The 26,909-nt window shown below is 38.2% G+C and overlaps 2 long non-coding RNA genes across 2 annotated transcripts; one reads left to right on the top strand and one right to left on the bottom strand.

Annotated features, from left to right (window-relative positions):
• Nucleotides 1-219: 219 nt before the first annotated feature.
• LOC141414095 (uncharacterized) lies at nt 220-10,746 on the top strand. The gene is made up of 3 exons (XR_012439187.1): nt 220-348; nt 9,533-9,675; nt 10,605-10,746. It is a non-coding gene; the product is annotated as an uncharacterized lncRNA (long non-coding RNA).
• On the bottom strand, nt 5,724-26,909 carry LOC109699309 (uncharacterized). The gene is made up of 6 exons (XR_012439186.1): nt 26,587-26,909; nt 10,550-10,700; nt 9,347-9,654; nt 8,383-8,502; nt 7,135-7,272; nt 5,724-6,391 (listed from the first exon to the last, which is right to left on the bottom strand). It is a non-coding gene; the product is annotated as an uncharacterized lncRNA (long non-coding RNA).

Genomic DNA, 26,909 nt, shown 5'->3' with positions numbered 1-26,909 from the left:
CACTGGCAACTTTCACTTAGAAACTTGACTAGCCCTTGTTGTTTAGCCGGTGCTAAGCACAGGGGAAAGAGTATAATTATTACAGGATTTTAAGGCTCCAATCAATAAATGTCCATGCTTTCAGTTTCCTTTTTCAGGCAAGCCAGAACAGTTTTACTCCTGGTAACTTGAGATCTCAGCCAAAGATATTTTTAGTATAGGAAACAGAAAGCCAAAAAAGCTCTTCCTTTAGTTTATTTTCCACCTTTCAAGGAAGTTCAGAACTTAGAAGTGGACAAAGGACAGTATAATGGTCCCCCCTCAACTGTCATTTGCTTTTAGTGGTCTCACATCAACAAAAGAAAAAAGGTAGGTACAGGACAATTGTGTGTGTGTGTGTGTGTGTGTGTGTGCGTCTGTACTGGATACTGGAAATTGAACTCAGGCACTTGTGCATGTTAGACAAGCACTCTACCACTTGAGCTGCACCCCCAGCCTTTTTACTTTTCTTTTGTTTCTTTTTTGTTTGTTTGTTTGTTTGTTTTGTTTTGTTTTTAAATTTGCATTGTGTTTTTTTCCATTTTTCTTTTATTATTCATATGTGCATACAAGGCTTGGTTCATTTCTGAGATAGGGTCTTGCCACTACCTTTGCCAGTGCTGGACTTGAACGCAATCCTCCTGCCTCTGCCTACTAAATAGTACACATTACAGGTGTGTACTACCACACTTGGTCTCATAATTAGATACTTTGAGAGAGAGACCACATTCATATGATTTTTACAACAATGTATTGTATAATTGTTCTACTTATTGCTGTTGTTGTTAATCTCTTACTGTGCCAAATGTATAAGTTAAACTTTATATACATTGTGGGTAGATGATAAAACATAATATACTTAGGGTTCAGTACTATGTACTATTTCAGGCATTTACTGGGGGGTCTTGGAATGTATCCCTGTGGATAAGGGGTAGTAGAAACTATAAAAACAGAGAGGAATACAAGACATAGCTGAAAAAAAAACAGAGTACTGAACAGATGGTCAGTGTGAGGGACTATGCAAGGAATCCAGGTATCAAAGAGCAGAATGGAAACAAGGGAAAACCTCCTGAGTATAAAGGGCTTAAAATGGAGGAGGGAAGTTGAGCCTGGATGAAGGCAGCAGCCTGAGCTAAGAGAATCACTGCAGTCTTTGGCTTGGCAGGAAAGATTCTAATAAAGCCAATAAAGTGACCAACTATGCTTAAAGAAGGCCTATGGGTATCAGGTTGTCCATGGTCACAGGCATTGGGTATTCTTCTGAAACTATAATGAGGTACCCTGGATGCTTCAGGGAGAAATTTTTAAAAGGAAGAGGTATTGAATATGTTTTTTTTTAAATTGCAGCAAGGGGACAGATGAATAGAGAAAATAGAAATTTGGATTTGACTTTCAAGTTGCTGTTTTTGTGACTTTAGTGAGAGTTGTTTTACAAATGAATGAGAATCATGAGTTGAGTGGACAGAAAATAGCAAGAGCTTATATGGACTGCAGTTAACAGAAATTTAGCTGTCAAGGGAAGAACAGGGGTGGGTCAGCACATCTTGGGAGCCTGCATATGTGGTAGAAGACAAAATTATTTATATGTGATATATGTATGTGCACAAACATGCAAGGCAGAGTGTGTGTATAACATTAGGTTGAGGCCAAAAGCCAACAAAAATTACAAAAAGAGTGAGGCCAATAAAAGATCAAATCAAGACCCTGGAGGCATTGAAAAAGGATGAACTCTAGAGCAAACATGAAAATAACCTTAGGGAAGAAGAGAAACACTTCCTCCTAAGATTAAAGAGGTGGGAATCTAGGAAAAATAATAACTTGTCAAGTTCAACAAATGCATTTGGTATAGACAATGATTTTTTTTCCAAACTAAGAAGTAACTAGGTTATAGATGTTTTCTCCAGGTGTCCACAAAGTCAAGTAAAGTGTGATTATTGATCTCCTTCTCTAAATGAACAGATGGTTCTTTGTTCACAGAAAAAATATGAAGGAGGTAGAAGGTCAAGAATAAACATTCAGGCCCAGACCCCTGAAGTAAAATAGCTCAGACGAAGGAAAGGGAAACAAATTGAAACCATGTTCATCCTGCTAGACTTCTGGATCAGGATGACATTTTGAGTACACGTTTGGATTTCATACACACAACCTCACCTCCATCCCACACACGACTTGCTTTCCAACTTTTTATTGTGAAAAATTTCAATTTTAAATGTGAAGGGATAAAAAAGTGAACATTTATATACCCACTGATTAGAGTCATGAAATGGTAACATTTTGTCATACTTGCAAATATTGTGTTTGAGTCTCTATAAATTTATTAATGAACTACTTGAAACTGAGTTAGATATCATGATATGTAGCACTAAATATGTCAGCATACATTTCCTAAACTAAGAATGATATTTCATAGACCTTGAATACCTTCATTATATAAGTATGAAAAACACTGTGATATCATCTAATGTCTAGGTCATACTCAAGTTTCTCAAATTGAGTAACAAATACTCTTCTGCTTAGCTTGTCAAAGTAGATCCAATCAAGCTCATGTACTGCACTTATTTTCTATCTTTTGATAATTTTAAGCCAGAACACAACAAACCACACAAATTTTCTATACCTACAAGGAGCATTATAAAGAGTCATGAACAGCAGCTTTATAAATTACCAGATTCCTGATTTGTTGTTTTTCATGACATTGTTTAATACAACCTGTGTGTGTATATATATACACATATAAATTCTATATGTCTACATATATAATTTAACACAAATGAAATGTATTAAGTAAGGTACTACCTTTCCTAAAGTAAGTAGTAAAGCAGTGCTATTACTTCATACCACATTACATTACCAAGAACACAATGTCAAGCCATCCACTATCACACAGCACAGTTTGAGGATTGCAGCTCTGTTATTTCAAAGGACACATCATGCTTGGTAGGGCAAATAATATGAAGGTTGATACTCAGACCTCGTTCTAATATTTATTCTATTTCAAAACAACATTTCACCTAATGATTCTAAAATTCATTGTTAATTCTCACTGCAATCAATTATTTCAGGATAACAAAATTCATGATTTATAGTGGTATCATCTCTTCTACATTTTTTAAGCTGGGACTCTTCTGAGATATTCACAATAGCTCTCTTTAAAAGACAATGTGTAGAAATGATAAATGTTTAAGATGGAAATGCTAATTACCCTGATTTATCATCACACATTATACACATGTATCAAATTATCAAACTGTACTCCATAATGTGCACAAATAGTATATGTCAATTAATTTTTTTTACTGTACCGATGTTTGAAACCATTTGATGTACTCCAGCCCTTCTTGCTTTAGTTTTATTTTTCAGACAGGCTGCCTTGCCATAACTGGCCTCAGACCACAATCCTCTTACCTTTATCTCCCAAATATCTGGGATTACAGAAATGTATCACTATGCCCAGTCTATCAATTAAATTTTTAATGGGCAAATAAAAGAAATATGATAGTAGTTTGTGCTATTCACCAATATTCTTGCTTTATCTTATTCTGTTTCCTTCTGAATATATGATAGGTGTGTTGATCAGCTTTTGCTTTAATAACAATCTCAAATCTTAGTGTCTTTGAATAGCAAGCATTTCTTGCTCACAGGTCTGTGATTTTTCTGACTCTGCTTGACTCTGTGTCAGACACCACATGTCTCTCAAATAAGAACTCTGAATACAAAGAAGCAACAGCACCCAGGGGTCTGCTCTTCTTTTACTGGATGGAATGAATGCAAAAGAGAGTGTGAAAGTATGAAATGCCTCTTAAAATTTCTGCTTGGGGCCAACATGCTGTCACTTCCACCTACATTGCATCAGACAAAACAAATCCCAAAATCAGTAAAGGGACGATTACTTCTGTTCCTAGAGAAGAGCAGAGGAAACAATAGCTTCCTAAATTTGAACATGACCATAAAACTTGGACCCATGAAACATGAGTAGACATGTGGCATGTTTTCTAGAACCTTCCTTTCCACAGTGACCAGCAATATTTTAAATTACTTTCTGTAATTTGTTACTACAGCATAGACTACCATCCTGACAAATACAAACATGCAATATTTCATCATTCCATTTTAATTCCTCATTTTCAGAGTAAGGAGTTAGCATGTAATAACCTCCACTATGTCAAATACTCTTATATTTCTTCTGTCTTTTTTCTTTTCTTTTTCAAGTGTCTTTATGCACTCATACATTTTATTGATATAATCAATCAGAAACATTACTCTTTTTGATGTTCATATTATCTCAAAGTTGACCAGTGAGAGTCTCTTCATGTTGGATCCTTTTAACAAGACTCTAATTAGTCTCTGGCGTTTCCTTGATACAATTTTCTGATGCAATAAATAATGTTAAGCTCACCCTAAACTTTCCCTACCTCAAACCTCTAATTAGCCATTTCTGTAAGAAGCCCTGGCTCCTTTTAGTAATAATGGAATTTTAGAAAATAACACCTGAATGTCAAGTGTACTCAATGCTTCTGGAACACAATAGTTTCCAAGCTCTTTCATTGGACAGAGTATGTATCTTCATCTCTTTCTATATATGTATTTTTTCCTGTCCTTTTATTTTTCTACCCACATAAACACAGAGAATTATAAACTATTTATAGATAAATTACAGATATATTGCTTATCATGCAGGATGTATTTTATATAGATTATATGTAGATTATATATAATTTTATGTTCATACTGACATTTCCAACTTATATTTGATATTATAGGATTCCCACTTCACTTCTTGGTTTCTATATTTGTCATATATTAAGACCTTGAATCTTAACAGTAGTCTTTCCACTTATTTGCTTTATTATAGACAACACATAAACTAACTTAAAATTAAAATATCAACAATAAAACTACTGAGTGAAGTTTAAGATTTCCTTGAGTGCTTTTTGTTCTTAGAAAACATACCTCCAAAAGATATATGGTCAGAGTCCTATGTGCAAGAGACACTTGGAATAATTCTTTTTACTATAGTCATAAGTTATTTATATTAGCTATGCAACTTGGTTAATTTTTATAGCTTTTCGTTGGGAGGCAATATTCATCCAATTTGTCTTACACTGGATTTTAGAATAGCTTGCTCTCCTGCCCTTTCTGATTGCCTGTTATTGTTCTGTCTTTTGCTACTAAACTAAACTGTCCTCTCCTACCACAGAGCTGTTTGTGAAAAACATTAAGCAAAAATCTAAAAGTATACCCACTTTCTTCATTATAACTATTGAACTGGATATAAAAGATTGGATTAGCATGCATAGCATTGTCATAGGGCCTCTCCCACATGATTTCTAGCACAGTAGAAGAATCCCAGAGAAAAGGTGAAGGAAAAAGAGCTCTGGGAAAAAAGGCTATAACTATGGGGAGGAAAAGGCTGGTTACAGCATATCAAGCACTGTCAGGATGCTCAGAGAAGGCTGCAGGAGCCCAACACAGTACCTTCAAAGGGCTTGAGGGCATGATCACTGTGTTCCTGTGGAGAAGATGCATGCACCTCACGACAGAAAGCAGCACAAGAAACAACAGATTCCTTCCTTTTTAGCAATTGGTGTCTAATGATTTACTTCCAGTAGTTCACATAATTCCTTTTGCAACTGTGTGTGGTAGATCTCATTATTATTCTGATTTTACCAATGGAAAAATAGAATCAGAGAGAAGTCATGCAACTAAGCCAAAATCTTAGACATAGTGAATGATACAGTCAGGATTCAAACCCAGAGATTCTCATCCTGAACTTAGCACATTATAGATGGCTGTCCTCTCAAAAGCTAGTATTTGGCTGTGGAAAGTTAAAAGCTTATTCAAGACAAGTGCGATTCTGAATTGCCTGAATAAGCTGCTGACAGAAACTACAAAGGGATTCCTCAAACCGTGTTTCCAATTCCAGTTAAACCACTTAATCCCTAAGTGATGTGGAGTAATAGTCTTATAAGAAAATATAGTCTCACCCAATACTGCTCTCAAATAATACACACACACAGTTGCAGCTATTTTAAGTAAAAGCTTTACTTGATGATATTGTGAGTGTACTTGGGAATACAATCTATAGAAATGGGGAATTATGAGAACTCAGAGACCAGTTTGCTGTGCTTTTGTGAGGACTTACTTTTTGTTATTGTTTTCTAGATTTTTGATGTTTACTTACTTTGTATATGTAACTTCACCCTCCTTCAACATCAGTGCTTTCAGTTTTCCCTCCTGAGCATCTAAACATGGACTCCAAGCACATTGCATGGCTTTAGGTAGAAACAATTCTCTGAGCTTTCTGTACCAGTTTTATAAGCCAGGTAATGACTGCATGGTGCTCCACTAACAGATCCCACACTCCATGGGCACTCTGCCAATTGGAAAGCAAGAAATGAAAACAAAACAAATTTGGAGGAAGAAAAGGAGTGAGAAAGCGCTCCTCTTCTTGGCTCTCAATTTAAGATCATATCATTAAAACTTACAGCCTTTACTATTTATATATTTTTCATATCAAGAACAGGGATTTAAGCCAAGTGCCTACAAACATCTGCCCTCAACTTCCACCAAGCTCTTGAGTTACTACCATGAAGTTAAATCAAGCAGCGGGAAAAAAAAAAAAGATTTAATGAAGCAGTCATTACTCCTCTATTCTTGTTGATATTTTTTGATTTTAGTATTCACTTGAAGACATGACTTCAGGGAGAGCAGAAAGAATGTGGGAAACAAGGTAAAGGAAAAGGCCTATGACTCAAAACCAAAAAAAGCTAGCAGATCAACCCAAGTGTCAACCCAAGTGACACTTACTGCTATTCCAGAAAACTGAAAAAAAAAATAAAAACTTGTAACGTAAAATTTAAGAGAGAGAGAGAGAATGTGTTGGATGGGTGTGGTGGCACATGCCTATAATCTGAAGAGGCAGAGATAGGACTGAAGTTTAAGGCCAGACCAGGCGAAAGTGTGAGACTCTATCTGAAAAACAAACTGCAAGGATGAGGAGTGTGACTCAGTGACTCAAGTGGTAGAGCACTTGCCTAGCAAGAAAGAGGCCCTGAGTTCAATCCCTAGAACCACCAAATATTACTACTACTACTAATAATAATAATAATTGCTCACATTTCAGTTGGATATAAGTGGTCCTGGTCTGGTGGTTCTGTTCCAAGTAGTGACTCAGATGCAGTTTTCTTCTACTCATGCAGCCATTCTCTATAAGATTTGGTTGCCAGCATTGTCACTGGTGTCAGTATCCGTAAGCTGATGAGAAAAAAGAAAGTGGAGAAAGCACATTGCACACTTGCTTTTTTAACCACCTGGCCTATGAGAAACACACATCACATTTACTTAGGCTAGTGGTATCCAGTCTCAACTACAGACAAGAGAGGCTAGGCCTTGCGAATCTTGGATGAGAAGTAAAATTTGTTGGTGCAAAGTTAGCTGTCTGGGCTACAATAGCTCTAAGAGAATTAGTCAGGATACTGTTCTGGGAGCCACTTGTTTAGGCACTGGGGAGGAATTCAAATGAAAAAAGTCACAGGGTGCCTGCCATACCCCAAAATCCTTGGATGTGTACAGAATAACCTAGCTTAAGCCAGAATTGCAAAGTAATTTGCAGAAGGCTTTTCCTCTATTCTTTATGGGAATAGAGGAATATCTTGGTCCTCCAAGATATTCTCATGACTGATAATTAGTGCTTTTATGGTGACCCCAAAGTCCTCTGGGCCCCTATGTAGAGGCAATTCTGTTCTATTCTTTTGGGACACTCCTAGGTCACCAGCTAATCAAGAGATAAGATGTCCACAGTTGAGCTGAGCCCTGACTTCAAAAACATCAGCATCTTAATGTTCCTCATTCAATTAACATGAGGAATATAGAAAATTTGGACCCCTGTGAATGATTTAGTCATTTATCATAGTCTAATTTAGGAGAAATTTGACAAGCAGCTTACCCTTTGCAAATTCCTCAAATGACAGTGCATAAGTAAGTTACCTGCTGTGTATAAGTAAAGTCAACCCACCAAAGAAATAATAACAAAGTCTCTGTCAATATCACATTTATTTATAGCTTACAAAGCTTTATAATGTCTACTTATAAATAAAAACACCATTATGAGATAGGAAAAGCATATTCTGTGCATTTTCCTGATGAGGAAACTTAGACTTGAATAAGCTAAATTACTTTCCTAAAGACACAAGGCTAGTAAAGAGTAGGCTCTAAAGCCAAGATATCTTGACTCCTAATCTAGTATTCTCCCATAATTCTTGGAGGAATAGGTGTTTTCTTATAATATATAAAAATTTCAAAATACTTAGAAGTCTATGTTTTTATATGTCTTCAAGCAAAAACTAGCCTGTCATCTCTTCCAACCTTGTTTTAGGATTAAGATTCATTTCCTTCTTTTCTCCTCGAAATCATTTTATTGACTCACTCCATGATGAGATTTTCCTCTTTTTCCACATTGAATGTTGCTTTCTTATGATCAGTTATCTGGGGACAAAAAAGATTCCAATTTTGATTACAGTTACATGGTTCATATTATTGTATGTGTTTCCCAGTCCACTGGAACTTCCCATAAGTACTCCTGTTGTCCTCCCTACTCACCCTTGCCCACCTGCAACAAGGAAGTGCTCTACCCTTCCCTTCTTTCCTTTCAAACCATGAAAGCAAATTGAAGAAGCACTAAGCCACTGAATTAGAAGGTGACAGGGACAAAAGTGAAAGTCTATGGTCTGCCATATATGGTAAAAAAGACACTGTAGTTATGAGTCACAAGATAGTAGCAAATTCCTTCTCAAATCCCATGCAAATCCACAGTGCTGGTGCGCATTCCACCACTAATTATGCTTACGAGAAATTCTAAGATACTTATTCCATTATCCTAGATTCTCTACTGCATTCAAGACGCTGTTCATTCCTCATCTCATATTCCTACCTCTTTCTCCAGTCCTTGGTTCCTCTCAACAATTTATCACAATCTCTGACCTTCCTTGTTTCCCCTTTCTTAGCTCATTTTGTCTTTCAGAAATTCTTTCCTAATTATTCATGCTTGCACATTGCTTCCTCGCAAAACTTACCAAATTAAGAATATTCAAGGTTTTTTTTTTCCTATGATAGTTTGTTCCTACAAAAGTGTGAATGAGATTATGAATTTGGAGTTAGCAAACTATAGGCTGAATCCTGAATGTGGCCTAGTTCTGTAAGGATTCAAGCTGAGAATGATCTTTACATTTTTAAAGGATTGCAAATCAAAACAAGGCATTCTATCTTTACAGAAAGTCTTTAAGTCTTTTAAGGAAAAGGTTTACCACCCCTCTACTAGACTATGACCTACCTCTGGTCTCTTATCTATTGTCATCCTCATAGTCTTTATTGTTCTTTGAACTTCTCTCCCAGTTTACCAAAGTAGAGGATACAGAGCCACCCGTTGTAAAAAAGAAACTGTAACCTAAGGCCTCTAAGATGCTTTTCCATGTAGCGTGATGTTACCAGAAAAACTTAGACTTTTCTTTGGTTCCAGCTTGCTGCTTGGGGAGCTGTGAAGTATATTGGGTCACAGGGAACAACTCTGCAGATCACAGCCTTTCCATTCCCATTGTACCATAGCTCCATGGGAGAGCCAGCACACCTCTGTCTTCAGCACTGGAAAAGAGAGGGAAACAGGTAAGGGGATAATGGCATGTGAGACAGGGAGAAAGGTGCAGAGGAGAAAGGTCTGAAAAATTTCTCCTCCAGGTGCATCCTAGATGGTGTTAATGAATCCTCCCAAGCCATAGTACATTGGCAACTGGTTTTATTGCTTTTCTCACATTTGAACAATGCCTCTTCTCTGTTCTGAATTCCCTGTTGGCAGGATGAGGTGTGACTGGAGAGGTAAATAGCCTGGGAGGCAGTGATAGCAGCCTCCTGGGGGGAACAGGCTATTGACCTGCTGGTTGCGCTGCCAAGCCTGGCTGCTTCTGGGAGACAAATATCAGAGCTGGAGTATGTTCTGAGTTGGTAACAACATACCTTGTGGAAGCCTCCACTAAAAATCCTGACCATTATGAGAGGAAATATGCCCTCTGCCAGAAAAAACTGGATGAAAGTAAACTAACAGAGAGACAACATACTAAAACAAGTTTTATAGCCAAGACTTACCGAATTGTAGGCACATACAACTGACAGAACAACTGAAATGTGTGCTTAATCAGAAGCTGTGAGAGTAGACTTTCGTGACAAATATAAGAACAATAACAACAATAGTATCAAGGGGAAAGACTCTTGCAGGCCACATTGTTGCTCCTACTACAATGTAAAAACTCCATATCGTGATTTTTATTGTTTAATAAATCTTTATTAAAACTATGTGAACTTTTATTTGACAGTATAAAGCCCAGACATGATAAAATGTTTGTTCAGGGTCACATAGGTATAAATGACAAAACAAAGTATAGATTGTGAGAGAGAGCACAGATGGCATTAGACAAACATGTGACATGTTTTGGCCCTCAAATCTATAACCTAGAGGCTATGTAATTTGGGGCAAGTTACTCACCTCTCTGAACCTCAGTTTGCTCATTCTGAATGTTGGTACATTATCTATTTTTCAGGAGTCTTATGAGGATTAGAGAATGGGAATGGCTCATGGCTGGTCCTTTCGAGGGAAGAAGAGGAAAGAAGGTACGAGGCTCCCAGATACCTTAGTTCTAGAAACAGAGACAAGAATGGCCTGAGTGTCAAGACACCAGAATTCCAGGCTACAGTATCCATATTTCCATATCCTTTAGGACAAAAAAGTAGAAAGCATGGGATTCTCATAAGCACTCCTATTGTGACTATGAGAATTCCTGGCCACAAAAAAGCATTTCAACTCTGAGGCTAGGAATTTTGATCAGAATGTTTGCAAGTCATCTTCTTCCCTACCGTTGCTTAATGGGCATTCCAAACTCTCAGAAAAAATGTGTGCCAAGAAATATCCCCTTTTTTCTGCCTCTAACTTTGAATCTCCTGGTTTTTTGGCATTCTCAGCTTCCTTGCAGCTTTCTGAACACATTCTAGTGACAAGAAATATTTGCTGTCTGAAAATGGGAGTCAGGGAGGGAGAAAAGAAAGCATAGGGGAAAATGCTCTATCAAAATTTCATAGGCCTGGGAGGCTCCACCCATTTCTTGCACTGTGTCTGCCTCTGTCTGAGGTTACCAGATAATGCCTTTACCTCCAGTTTGCCAAGTCTCTGGTATTATCAGTAATGAAAATATGACCTTAAATTGGCAGAATCTCTTTGGAAAGTGAAAAAACATATCTTGGTGAAGCTGAGCAGGAATATAACTTACGATTTGTCAATCCTATTCCCAGGCATATAACCTGAAATAACTTGCTCTAGGAGATACAAGTATGTTTCAGCAATCTTGTTCTTAACAGGAAAACACTGGAAACTAAGCACTTGTCCATTAAAAGAATGCATCAATAAATTGTGTATAGGGAGCACTATACATCCATGAGCATAAACTGCAGTGCATCCAAGAATAAACCTCAAAAAAGTAATTATGAAGGGAACACAAACAACACATGGATGAATATTTCCCTTAACATAAAGTTAAAATAAGCAAAATGAAGTAACATTATTTAGGGATAGCTGTATGTGAGATAAAACCAGAAAGACAGCTAAGGGCATGACTGGTTACCCTTGGGAACTAAGAGAGGGATATAATCAAGAAAGTTCACCCAAGAGTCTTCAAAGGAGCTGGAAATATTTTCACTTTAAGTTGGCTGGTAAGATCTTGAATGCTTGTTTTATTATTGTAATTATACTTTATAAACTATTTCTATGCATTATTTACACCTCTAGATATGTACAATTTGTTTCATAATTTAAAACAATGTAACCCAAGTAAGCACAGGGTCCCTTGGGTAGCTACTGCTCTCACCCCACACTGTGTGAGTCAAGTAATCGTATGGCCATTCTCAGCCTCAACTGCCATGGTCTGAGTGTGTGTTCCCCGAAAATTCATATGCTGAAAACCTAACCTCAGTGTGATGGTATTTAGAGATAGGGCCTTTGAGAAACAAAGCTTTTGTTATTTTCAGGAATAAAAATAAAATTGATAGAATTATTTCGGAAAGCAACAAAGCAAACTCTTGTGAAGCTAAACAGGAGTTCAGCAACTCTGTTCTCTATTGAGATCCCTAATAGGATTAGGGCTCATATGAAAGAGGCACTAAAGCGTTGTTCCCCCTATCCACTATCTGAAGATACAGCAAGAAAGTTCCATCCATGAGCCAGAAAGCAGGGCCCTCTGGACACTGAATCTCCCTTGACCTTGGATTTCCCCAGGATCTAAAACTATGAGAAATAAATCCTATTGTTCATAAACCACTTAGTCTATATATTACAGCCTAAATGAACTAAGACAATTAATGTAAATTTTATTAAAAGGTTTAGGAACATGGAAATTGGTGTTATATATTGAAAGGCACAGAAAACTTAAAACTTCCCGTTAGTCGTCTCCGTTCTTTCTTTTATATTGCTTTTAAAAAAATGCTTTTTCACATATATCTGTCACTTTCAGAGCCTCTTAAAAGTCCTTCTATAAGCTATAATTTTTTTCACTTTATATACTCAACTATTGTGACCAGCTATTGCCCTAAAAGTGTGATATGTGAACATATATTTTTACAAAAAAAAAAAAAGATGCAGTATGTTTTTGAATCTCATCAAAAACTACTGACTACCACAACAAACTACTTTCAGAAGGGAAAAAGCACAAAGGAATAGAAATCCATCCATGCCAAATAAGAGTAAAAAATTCAAAAAGTACTAGCAGATAAGATAGATATTGACTTAGAAATAAGAAAATTCAGTTTCACTGTCATGGGAAGAAGTATAGATCTAATAACTGTTCACTCATTATAAGTTAATAATTTCACTTCATTTTTCCATGAGAAGATAAAAGGTATTGGATGTGAAGCTCTATATTCTCTTACTTACAAATGAATCCACTACATACTCAACTTTTGCTTCCTCTCTCCGTTACAAAATGGAAAAGGCAAAAATCCCTCCTCACCCCATCAAAGGTTCGTCCTCTCTCCCTCCAGTTCTGGGTTCCATCTTTTCTTATATTCTAGAGGACCAGAAGCCTTCCTCTCCTGAACCTCCAGCTCATCCCTCTCTCCTGGATTATCTTCATTGGCATAAAAACATAATCCACTATTTCCAGTAAGAGTATAACAACAACAGTTTTCCAGGGACTCACATCTCTACACAGCTACTTGATCATTTCTCTGCTCTCCCTTCCTAACCAAACTTCTTTAAAGCGTTCTCTACACATGCTCTCTGTTTCCTGAACTCTCACTCACTCTTATCCACTGTAATCTGACTTCTGACCTAACCACTTGCTGACATTGTTCTTGGCAAACACTTACTGCCCCCCATGCTATGTAAAGTTCAGCAGGTTCTCCTCTAACCTCAGCAACAGCACTCCCTGTGCTTTGAACCTTCTTTTGCTTCCAAACCACCCTCTAACTGGTTGTTTCTCTTCAGTTTTCTCTAATGGTTCCTCCTCCTTTACTTCAATTCCTAACCTTAGAAACCCAAAGATCTCTGAGCCCTCCTGGCTCTTCCCTCTACCTTACCTAAATAATCTCATTAATTCCACAGATTCAATCTATAGATGACGTCTCTGAGCTCCTCTGAGCTTAAAACCTATACCTAGTTTCCCACATGGAACCTTTTCTTGGATAATTTACACATGTCTCAAATTCAAATGGGACACGCCTTTTTTTCTCAAACCTGTTTCTTTTTTTTCTCTTTCTTCTAAATCTCTCAAGTCAGTAAATGGGAAATTCGTTAGTTAAGTAAGACATTCTTGATTCTTTTTTTTTTCTTCATAACCTGAGTCCACCAGGAAATCTAATTCTTTTTTATCTTTAATGTACAGCTCAAACCCACATTCTTCAATCCTCACTGCTGCTAGATTATCCCAACACAGTTACAATTCCTTCACTTATGCTGTTAAGACAATATCTGCTTACTCTTCTTCCAGGTCCTGTCTTCCCAAGTGTTCAAGTTGGGGCAACTGTCTCTGTGTAATCTCAGTCTTTCCTCTCCAATCTCCTCTTGTTCTTGCCTTCCTCTGCTCATTCTACTCCTCTCACATTTAACTCAAGGTCTTTATGATGCTATTACCTCTATCTCTTATGTGTCTCATTTATAAAAAGTCACTTGTAACCACTTCATTATTTTTCTACTAGTCTCTCTAGTCTTTCTTACTAGAATGCATTTCTCATAAGAGTCAGATGTTTGCATGTCTTATTTATCTCAGTGCCCCCATTTCTTGGGGGCAATGCCTGGAACTAAAATAGCTGCTACATGTGGTGATAGGAGAAAGATAATGAAAAACTTATCATAAATCTGTAATAAAATGGGGACTTCATTTTATGTTAGTTTATTGCCTCTTAAGTGTCAGCCAGTAGATTGACAAGACAGAAATAAAAGTCAAGTCAACACAGTATGGCAAGTAACATGGTAAAAGAACACATAGGTCATGATGAGTGGAAAAGTGGAGCCCTGATCTAGATGAGGCAGGTGAAACAGTAGGTTGAGAGGGTTACACATAGGAATTGATGCCACAAAGGATGTCTTGTCACTGAGTGAGGACACAGAGCAGGGCTCTGCAAGCAAAGCAGAGGTACAGTATGCAAACCTGAGAAGCTAATAACCCTCAAGTCTCCTCTGCACCTAACTTCTCTGGCCAGAAGTGTTTAACTCAATGACTCTACTTGTTGCTGTCCTGACACTCTCCTTTCCTTAACCCAAAACTAGACATATTTGCCACACTTCCAAATGTGGCCCCATGCCACCTCTGTACCTCCAGTAAGTACTATTTCTCTTAGGCACAACTACTTTAAAAGACATATGTAATCCACTTTATAAGTACCTTAATATGGTGTTTCTTTTTACCCTAAGAACTTGGAATTCTGCTTTAAAACATAAAAGTTAAAATCAGGAGGACCTTTAGAAATAAAGTGGTTCATCTCTTCATTTTACAATTGAGACTAAACACTAACATGTCCATACCATCTGTGCAATCCAGAAGTATGTAATAGTGAACATTTTGTGTCAGCTTGACTGGGCCACAAGGTACCAGAATTTTAGGGTAAATATTTCTGGGTTTGTCCACGAGGATACTTCTGGATGAGATTAATATTTGAATCAGTAGACTGAGTAAAGAAAGTTGCCATTCCCAGTCTGTTGGAAGCCTGAATTGAGAGAAGGGCTAAATAAGATTGATTTTCTATGGCCAGGCGCAGTGACTCACACCTCACACCTGTAATTAATCTATGCAGGAGGCATAGGTGGGAGGATCATGATCAAAGGCCAGCCAAGGTATAGGGGGGAAGAGCTTTTCTCTGCCTAACTGTCTTTACATTGAAACATTGGTCTTCTCTGGTCTTCAGATTCAGACTTAAGTTGGAACATGCATCATTGGCTCTTTCAAGGACCACAGGCTGAGACTGGAAGTACACCATTGGCATCCTTGGATCTAGACTTCTAGACTAGGCTAGTCTAGAGTCTTGCTTTCTCCCTTATTTCTCCTTTCTTCAACTTTTCTGACTCTGTTAAACTTCTCTTTGCCTCTACTACAACCATTAATCCAGATCATTTTCTTTGTGTAAAATAATACAATCAAACATTCCATACTTGGAGAATACCTTGTATCATTACAGCAGTTCACTAAATTCGTCCCAGTGTTTTGACTGCTTTTGAGCCTAGCCATTAGTGTTCCTCCTGATTTCAGTCTCAAACCCACCTAGCTTCACTTCCATGGAGAGCCATTTGCCTCCATCTTTGTCCTTCCCTGACGCCCATCCAACCAACTCCCAGACTCTAGACCCTTCAAGTATCAGCTTTTTCAGGATGCATACCGAAGATACCAATTCTGCAGACTTCATCTGAGTTCTCCACATTACTTCACAAACTATGTTCCCTAGTCATTCAACTCTCAAATTTCGTTAATGATTGCTTCAATATTACTTCATTATCCTCATATGTCTGATCCCTGTATATCTGAGCTCAAGTTCAATAAATTATTCACATTCTTGTTTCATAGACTATATAGAATGCAGTAGACAGAAACTTCCTCGATCTCCTAATTGTATTAGGCCCCCAAAATATATGCCCAAGTCCTTGAATCTCTGAACATGACTTCCTTTAGAAAAAGCATCTTTGCTGACATAACTAATGCAGGGATTTAAAGATGACCCATGAATCTAAAGAAGAGACCATTGTGTATTTAAGATGAAATTGAATGGCAGATATCCTTACAAGAAAAAGCAAGGGGGAGGTTTGAGGAACAGACAAGAAGACAGCCAATGTGAAGATATTGGCAAAGATTGGAGGTTACAGTCCCAACCCAAGGGACCTGCTCAGTGGGAGTGAGACCCTGTCATACTTTGATCTTCTAGCCTCCAAAACTCTGAAAGAAAAAAATTGCTGCTATTTTTGATCTATCCAGTTTGGGGTAACTTTTTAGGGCATGTATTGGTTATTTTTGTATAACTATGACCAAAATAACTGAGAGAACAACTTAAAGGAAGGGATGATTTTTTTTTCTGGTGGTATTTGGATTTGAACTCAGGGCTTTGTGCTTACTAGGCAAGCACTCTACCTGTGGTGCCTTCAACCCCTTTTATTTTAGTTATTTTTCAGATAGGGGCTTACCTTTAGCTTCAGACCATAATCCTCCTACATATGCCTTCTGGGATAACTGAGATTACAGAAACATGCCACCATGTCCTGCTTGATTTTGAGATGAGGTCTTACTATTTTTTTTTTGCCCAGGCTGACTTCAAATAGTGATCCTCCCAATCTTTGCCTCCCAAGTAGCTGGGATTATAGGAATCAGCCCCCACACCCAGCCAGAAGGAATGGTTTATTTTGGCTCACAGTTTCAGAGAGTTTAGTTTTTGGTTGCTTGGCCACATGTACTTGGGCAGAACATCATTGCAGTGGGATCATGTTGTGCCAGAAGCAGAGAGATAGACAGGATGGGGCAGGGACCCAATGGATTTGTCCTCATTGACCTACTTCTTCCAGCTAGGCCCCAATTCCTAGTTTCCAGAATGCCCCCAAACAATCACAGTAACTGGTGATCTAGGCTTGAACACATGAGCCTGTGGGGAACATTTCATATTCAAACCAAAACATGGAATTCATATAAACTAATAATATTCAAGTTGACACTTACCTTGCATCTGTACTTGTTCTGTCCATCTTCTCTTGAGTTATAATAGAAGAGAAAAACTGCTATTTCAGTCTCCAAGTAGATTGGAACTAATCATCCAAGTCTCAAACTAGACTACCCAGAGGGGAGCTCCCCACTTACTATCTGATATTGGTTACTCTCTGTACCTATCTGTGCCTCAGTTTCCTCATCTCACAAAATAGTATAAAAATAATAGTATTTTCTCAGAGAAGTTGTATAATAAGTATATGGGATAATGCTCTTACAACAGTTCCTGCACAAAGAAGGGTGTAATAATTTCATCACCATCAACTCTGGCTGCCTTCTTAGGGACAAAACTATTGGCGTCTCCTCTATATTCCTTTGGCCTTTCTTTATGCAATAATTTTCATAAGTATTTAAGCATTCTTAAACATTCCCTATCCAAAGAACAAACATCACTCCCTCCACCATTCTCTTCCCTCCAACCCCACCCTGATCCCAAATTCCACTGCAAAACAAATATTTTAATTTTACACACTTGCTGCTTCTATTCCCTCACCTCCCACTCACTTGTGAACCCACTGAAATCTACTTCTGTCACTCTAAGGTAGCATCCTCTGGCATGCCACATATTACTAAATTCAACAGAAAACACCCCCTTACCATACCATGAACACTTGATACTGCTGCATATACACCCTTTTTGGAAAGTTTCTTTTCATTAGTTTTGGCTCCAGCCATCCCAGTTTTCTTCCGGCATCTCTGGCTAGTCTCATTTCCTGGCTTCTACCTCTAACAATTTCTTAAATGATGGGCTCCTCAGGGCTCCTTCTTATCTATCCTTTTCTTGACCTACATTCTATAAGGTATCAACCACTCCCAAGACATCAATTTACTCTCAACAGCCTGATCATTCCTAACTTGTATTTCTGGCCTAGATTTCTCTTCAGAGTTCCAGGCTCATACATCCAACTGCCTATTAGGCATATCTACTTATACATCTTAGCCACAAATTCAGCAAGCCCAAAGTGAATGTACTCATTCTCCCTGGCCATTCAGAGAATCTGCTTCCTCCAGTGTAATCCTTCTCTCATCAAATGGCACTTCCCATCTACTCAAGCCAGAAAGCTAGAAATCATCCCACACTCTGTTCTTTCCTTCACCTCTTAGAGCTACTTTCCACCAAGTCTAATTCATTAAACATCTTAAATGGCTCTCAGATTCACTCCCTCTCTCCCTCTCCACTGCCTAATGCAGCTAACGCCAGATGGCACAGACCTTTCAATTGTTCTCCAGCCTGGCTTCCCTCAAGCCCTTCTCCAAATTCCAAATGGAACAATCTTTCTAAATTGTAAATCTGAGCACAGTAGTTCCCCTACACACACACACACACACACACACACACACACACACACAAACTTAAAATTTTTCCTTGGCTGATATTTGCTTCTAGGATTAAACTCTGACTCTAAAAAGGTTTGTCAGCCCTACCCCCCTCCCCTTATCTGACTATTAGCATTATTAGGCTTCAGTCTCAGGGCTTGCCAGGCAGGTCTTTGCTGTCCCCTTCTTTCAGGCCACTCCTTCAGGAGAGCCTTCAGTACTTCCCGGAACAAGTAAGGATAACTGAATAGACATCTGCTTTCCAGGCTGTACAGCAAGCTCAGTGAATACCAGGGCCTGCTTTTCTTGTCTTCTCTGGGTAAACAATCCTCTCAAAGCTCCTGCCCCCACAGCAGGCATTTCAGGTTGAGTAAATGAACAAATACCATTTTTCTTACAAAATGATTCAGAATACCTTATATTGGTATTTCCATAAATTCCATGTGAATCTACAATCATAATTAAGACTTATTGACTGAATTGCAGAAAAGGAAGAAGTTAGAATGACTTACCCGATCTCTGTCAAAGAATGAGTATGCTTGAAAGAAATAAATAATTTAATGAAAAATCTAGACGTTGAGTTGAGAGCAGTTTTATAAAGACCTGGGAGAAAAGATTTTAATGACACTGCCCTCAGGTTAGGATAGACTACCTAAAAATCATTTTTAGCAGACTAGTTTGTTAATGGGTCAGTTTGGAAAGTATAAATAAGTATGCATTTTAGTTAAAGACCCTAGAGGAGAAGAATTCAGGTAGAAGCAAATAGATAAAGAAGATACAAATTTGAGGGATTGCCACACAAGACACCGCTTAAGCTTTACAAAGTTAGTTTCTGTATTCTGTAGTTAGTTTTGTACTTCATAAATCTCTAACCACTAACCTAGTTCGGTATTCATATCATTTAAGATAAGCCTGGCATTATATTTCTCTTCTTTCATGTATGGACCATAGATGAGATTTGTTGTCTATTTATAGACAACAAATTTATATAAACAAAACAGATGCAGTAATCAAAACACCAAAGTCAAGTCAGAAAAGAACACATTTTAATATTACCGCTTTGATCCACAACTATGGAAAGTAAAGAGTAGCCCTCCAGGCATGGTGGTTCATGTCTGTGATCCCAGCTCTTTGGGAGGTAGAGGGAGAAGGTGTGATCCTATCTGAAAAGCAAACTAAAAAGTAGGAGGACTGGGTATGGCTCAAAAGAGCACTTGGTTAGGCCCCGAGTTCAGTGCCCATTACCACCGGAAAAATAAAAAAAGCAAAACAGAAAAAAAGTAAAAGAGTATCTGAAAAACTGAAACTCACAATTCATAGAGGGAAATGCTGTAGACAAAAACACTGACTTTTCCCAGAATATGAATTAGCTTTTGCATCCTAAAAATCAAATCAGGCAAACATGAGCAAGTATTCCAGCAGGTGGCGCCCTGAACCCATTAATGTGAGACAAGTGACAATGGAACACATCTGTATTTTACAGATTAAAATCACATATATATTCTGACCACACACTCAGGATATATTCTATCACTAGGGAATAGAGTAACAACACTGTAGTACAAAGACAAACATTAACAAACAGGTGTAAGTATGGGAAATGAATGTGTTTCTCAGACAATTTAGCTTTTCCATATGGGTCCTTAGAACTGCTTACTAAATATTCTACATTTCTCAGCTAGACTATCATTCTGTCACTCTCCACAATAATGAGTACAAATTTCTGTGCTCTCTTCAAACATCCAACACCCTCTCTTTCTGCCAGCTCATCTCTCCCATTGCCTAGCTACTAACTTTGAAAGAAGGAAGAGGAGCTGTCACAACCATCACCATTAAATTTCAGACATCACACATGAACATCTGCACATTCATGCTTCTTCACCCCAAGAGCAATAGAGGAGCTGGTCCTCGGGACACCCAAATTTAATGCCTTCTCTTATACTCCATGTCCTGTGCCCCCTCCCACCTTCTCAGAAACCAGGGCTGTCATTTATGTTTTCTTGTCTCTCTGTCCTGAATATTCAAACTCTACTTCTCAACAATTTCATTCCCAATGCCTTTCCCACCAAAAATCAAATAAAATGGGTGGAGCTACTGATACAAGAAGTTTGGCCATGAATTGAAACTCAGTAGTGGACACACTGCATTTCATTATACTATATTGTTATGTCTAAGATCATTTATTTCTGAAATTTACCATAATCAAACAGATACAAACAAGGAAAACAAAAGATTTGTCAGACTCTTTACACTGTGGCAGGAAGGCAGGGAGGGGAAGGGAGATAATAAATGATAATGAGAGTTAAGGAGTGCTACAATAAATCAAAGAAAAACCAGAGTTGGGGAATGTTATGTGGAGACCAGAGCATGGTCACCAGGCTCCAGAGGTTAAAGCGGCCAATAAAATAACATGTGATTATGTATGGGACAAGCTGTACCCCTTTCCCCCCATTTCTGTGACCTGCTCTAAATGGTATAAAAGGAAGGTCCCCTTTCTTCTTGCGGCTCAGCCTTTGGACTCCAGTCCACTGAGTTGCTGCTGGTGACTGTTTGATTATGTTTATTATGCTTAATCAACTTGCTTCCCCAAAGCTTTGTCTCTGTCTGAGCCCTCCTGCAACCACACTATCTTACCACCCTTTCCTCATTCCTTCTTCTGAGGGTTGCCTGTATATATTCTCTCGGTTTCCTTGCCCCTTCCTTCTCTCTGCAATACCTTTCAATCTAAGTTTTACCCTGATGATCCCCAGAAACTGAGACAGCTGTTCTCACTGACCTCCATGTCAGTTAATGAACATATTTTCATTATTGTCCTTCATGACTTCTCAGTAGCAATCAAATCTCTTCTCGAACACTCCCGTCCTTGGCTTCAAAAATTATAATATTCTGGCTTCCCTCCTACCTTTCTTGCCAGTCCTTCTCTAATTTCTTTTCTGTACTCTGCTATTAAAAGTTGGAATTTCTCTTAACTCATTCTTTGGCCCTTCCTCTTTTCACTTACACTTTGCCTAGGTGCTCTCATTCATGCTTTTGGCTTCAAATTCTACCAACATGCAGCTGAGTCTCAAAATTAAATCAGTTCAGACTCTGACCTGGCTCACAATTGCATACAAGTTGACATCTCTTGGATGTCCCAAAAGCACCCCAACACTAGAACCAACACCAAAACTAAATGTACTCACTATTTTCTTCTTCAAATCTGCCTTCCATTGTTTCCAATCTCAGGGAATGGTATTCAAACCAGAATCTTGGAGCCATCCTTGTGGACTCTTTCCCCTTTGTATTATATCCAAACTGTTAACAAATTCTGCATGTTTTAGTTCACAAATACTTCTAAAATTACCTGCTTCTCTATATACACTATCATCACCTTAATCCAACCTAGCATCACTTTTCACAACTCTCAATGGTGACTTCTGATTAATCTCCAGCATCTATCCTGGCAGAATTCCACCCTGTTCTCTAAGCAGCAGCTGGAGTAATGGTTCCAAAATGCAAATCTGATCAGGTTGGTCTTTGGGTTAAACCCCTTCAATGGTTTCTTCTTGTTTGGGGAATATGGACAAAACCCCTTGCAGGGAATACAAGGCCTTCTGGTGTCTGTCTTCCTCCTGTTTCTCCATCCAACTTCATATCACAGCTCCTTCTCCCTTACTCATTATAGGCAAACAAAATTTGCTTTCCAGTCCTCCATACATGACATTTTCTCTCCTACCACAAGACATTCATGCATGTTGTTCCTCTGTCTAGGAAGCTCTTTTCTTCTTTTTTTTTGTTTTGTTTTGTTTTGTTTTTCTGTCTAGTATTTCCTACTTTCCATTTAGATCCAAGTCAAGAAACATGTATGTACTGGAGGAGGCTTTGCTCAACCTCCCTGAAAAGGTCTGCTCCCTTAGCCACAGACCTTTCTTGCTTCACAGAACTCTCCTTCATTCGGTTACAATTTTGCATGTTTTTGTGATAATATCTGTCTCATTTGGCACATCATTTTACCTAGTTCAATCCTTAGCACATAGTAGGTATTTATTATTATTTGTTGAATGAGTAAACTAATGTTTCTTTATTCAACCTTGTGGGTTTTTATTTACTTAACCTGTCTCTAGGTCCCCCTCACTTTTCATCTCTGAAGGGATATTTAGGGACCACAAACTCATTTTTAATATTAATATAGTTCTGTGGTTTTATAACTAGAGTGTGCCAGGAACCTGTATTTAAGGCATGCCAGGCATCAATTTTACTCTACAATTTGAGGCCAAATAATAATATTTGTACCTTAAAGTACATATGTAATAAAGAAGAACCCCAAATTTGTACTGGATTGTAACACAAATCTTCTTCATTCTTTGAGAGAAATACACTTGGCACAGGCCACTTTAGGCTCAGCTCCATGAAATCTGGGAGTAAGCAATCATTCTCCTCTGTCATTAGGGACATATTTAAGTAAAAAATTAAAAAGCACTGTTAGAAGTTTGTATGTAATTAGAAAATAAACAATTTTTATGTTCTCTAGAAATAAAAGTAACTGGTTCTAAATTGTCTGCTATTTGGATTGCATATTCTCCTCCTAGAAACTGGTCTACAGATACAGAAAAAGGAAGACAAGATTATTAAGGGTTATAGTGATTCTCAGAAAATAGTCCCCTAAGAGTCAGACTGAGTTGAATCCATGGCAGGGAATTTTCCCAGAAAGGTCCCTGGCCAGGGATGTAGCGGTCAAGTCCTGATTTCCTCCCAGCAACACATGCATTTATTTCTAGCCTAATTCTGTCTCAAGACACCTACCTGGTCTTCTTCAAATAGACATACCTGGCCTCATACCTAGCTTTAAAGTCCTGCATTGCTTCACCCAGAGAAGGCCTCATGTGACCCTTTGCATAGGGCCTAAGAAACGTTGCTCCCACTGCTAGACTAAGAATTGCTGCAGGGCTTCTCTACTCATAACTCCCAAGAAAAATCCAAGGCCCCCACAGTGACCACAGTGGAAAGAAAGTGCTCTTAGAATGTAACCACTAAAACATACTATATACATCCTTACTTCCACTACTTTCCACTACTTTAGTTACATACTTTCACTATGCCCAACAATTTTCAAGGGATATAAGCAAGTGGTCCATGACTAAGTCCCCCAAATGCTCACACATAGTCACCAAGACATTAACTCAATACGTACAGTATGAAGAAGATTGGTTGAAAAACTCATTCATAAATAAAGAGGCTAGCATTTGTGGTTGCATTTACTATATATTCAACTACACTTCTATATTTTACCTTATTTAATACTAGGTGTTATGTGGATCATTTTCTAGGTGAGAAAATTAAGGCTCACACAGACCTAGTACATGTCCCAAGTAAATATAAAGACCTCAGACTCAGACCCAAAGTTGTCATTCCCATAAAATTCCTGCTCCTACTATGTTCATTCAACTTCCCTTTCAACTTCCCTCTATGTGTTGTCATCATTCCTTCTATCAAAAGAATCATCACAGAACTGTATCCCCATCACAGAAAAAAAAGACCCAACCAATCTCCAAGGATGACATAGAGAAGTTTAGAGTCATCCTGTTCCATTGTAATTTATGGGAACTACTAAGGACATTAACACTGCAATACTCTTTTAGGGAGTATGCTCTATTTGCAATGGATTTTAAATACAAGCAAAATGAACATTTTCACTAGTAGATGACAATAAATAAAAATAACTAGTTCCCAGACAAAATTAAGAGATCTGTGCCAGAACAGTGCTCCAGTAACAATGAATCACTTTTGTAGGTGGACATTATAAAACTCCCCACCTCTAGTAATAGTGACACCACCCTTGGAAACCACAGTGCCACACCTAGCTGTTACTGCAAGGCTCTGGACCCAGGCAACCTGCAAACCTTCCTGCCTCTATCAGTCTATCCTGTCTATCCTCTACATTTACCTTTGAATGTATCAACCAGACCCCTCTTTCCCTGTACTCAAACCCACCAATGTGGGTCCATTTTCTTACTAACATGCAGGAAAGCCTAACCTACATGCCTTATTTTAGTGAATGCCCAAAAGGCTGGAATTGCCCCCACATAAATGGTTTAAAATTTTGGTGGAGGAGTTTTTGTTGTCATAAGGATTGAGGACCAGTACTAACTGAAGAGAGAAAGGACACCTGGGATTTATGTGTCCTGTAATGTGCAGAAGCATCTCACGCAAAAATTGCCCATGTTGTACACTTCTTTTGAATAACCTTCTGAAGACCTATTTGTTGTTATCTGAGTCTAGAGTCCAAATTATTTTTACATACAAAGACAGAAAATTTTCTGAATGGCTTAAAACTTCCCAAATTTTCCAGGAACGCAAAGTACTGTACACTGTATATTTTGCAAGAAGATTTACTTTGTTCTAATTAAAAATTTTTTAAAAGGTGGGTTTGCAAATTGGGAAAATCACAGCACTACTGGTGCATGACTTCCCTCATGGTATTTAATTCAGCAATGTATCCCATGGGTATTGGTTTGCCTGTGTGGCTGTTGCACTCAAGGAGATTCTTCGTAAAGGAAGAAATGTTAGTGACATTTACATACTAAAACACACATTATTGTACCAGGTGTTGGTTCATACCTGTAATCCCAGCTAAGTGAGAGCCAAAGATGGATGGATCGCAGTTGAAGGCCAGCCCAGACAAAAATTTTAGATAAACCCTATCTCAAAAAAACAAGCTAGGTCTAGTAGTGAAATCCTGCAATCCCAACCAGGTAGAAGGCATAGGTAGGAGGGTTATGGTCTGAGGCCAACTGGCCCCAGGTAAAAATGTGAGATTATATCTGAAAAGTAACTAAAGTAAAAAGGGTTGGTGTTGTGGCTCTTAATACTGCCCTCCCCCAAAAATTATTTATACAGATGTATTTCCTTTTATTTCTTATATTAAGATTGGGATTTTATATTGATTTGTTTTAATTACACAAATAGGGAGATTTTATTACCACTGAATATCATTGCGAGATAGTAGAGATATGAGAAAATACTGGGCTTAACCAGGGAATGTTGGATGTGACAGGGTTGAGAACGTTGTCCTTAGTGGCATGCCCAGTATTAAATTTGACTCTCAACTTTACTCTGCCCACCACCTCCCCACTTCACCACACTGATCTTTCTGCTTTCCCCTCCAGCTGGTCCACCTCAGAGTCTCTGCCCTTGCTGTTTCTCTACTTGAAGTACCCATCATGTGGGTAAGAGGTCCCCCAAAACCACCACTCTTTATGTCACTCTTTTCCCAACCATTGTTAAAATTCTTCCACAGCATCTATCTCCACCTAGAATTCTATCGTAATATTTATTTACCTGTCTCTTCTTTGTCTCTGTCATAGGATTATGCACTTAGTGAGGGAGCTGGGGGAGGCACTTTGGATGCCAGTGCCTGGAAAATAATGGAAGTGGCACAAAGTGAGCACTTGGTGAATATTTGCTAAGTGAATGAATTAATGCATGAAGATATTGCCTGTGTTCCTGCTCCCTAGGAGTTATGAGGAATATTCTTCTTTTTTCTATCTACATAATTTATAGTCAATCTAAGTCAGCATTAATTCTTTCAAATATATCCATCAAATGCCTGCTATATTTCAGGCACTGAGAATACAATAATAAATAAGGCATCTGCCCACATACTTTGCAACTAATGATCAGCTTCAAAATCTCTGAAGCACGTGAGTCCTATGACAAAGTGACTTTATTTTTAAAAGTCTATTTCTATTTGCAATCTGAGTATCTTTAAAATACAATAATTGCAATCTTCATAAATTAGGAGGTATCCCTTATATGCTAATAAGAAAATTACATGCAGAAGAATTTTTACCAATATGGAAACAGCCTTCCCCCAGTGATATACTTCAAATCCCAAAAACATCATCCCTCAGAAATGGATGCAAGTTGCTAAAAGCTGGGCAATGTTTAAATGTGTGGAAGCTTCTAGTTCCCTTAAGTGGGGTGGGCTGCAGACCTCTCTACCTACCTGGCTGAGATAAAGTCTCCCATCTGATGTCCAGAGGACCCATCTATCCTCTGAAGGACTCCACCAGATAGAAACATCCAATCCATCCTCTTTCTTAGATTTCCAGGTCAATCCAGCATCAACTGATGGCACATAGTCAGCGGGGATGCTCCAATCAGGAGTTGATCTTTTAGGCCCCATCATTTCCCCACTTTGTAACCAGATGCTTTTTGTACATACTGAAGAGAAAGACGAAAGCAACCTGAAAACCATGTTGTATTTGTACAGAGCTGTATCATTGACTTTCTCATCCATTTTCACATCTGTGAGAAAGATAATACACC

The sequence above is a fragment of the Castor canadensis genome, chromosome 11 (assembly GCF_047511655.1).
Source record: "Castor canadensis chromosome 11, mCasCan1.hap1v2, whole genome shotgun sequence".
Taxonomy (NCBI): Eukaryota; Metazoa; Chordata; class Mammalia; order Rodentia; family Castoridae; genus Castor; species Castor canadensis.
This window is presented reverse-complemented; position numbering and strand designations above follow the sequence as displayed.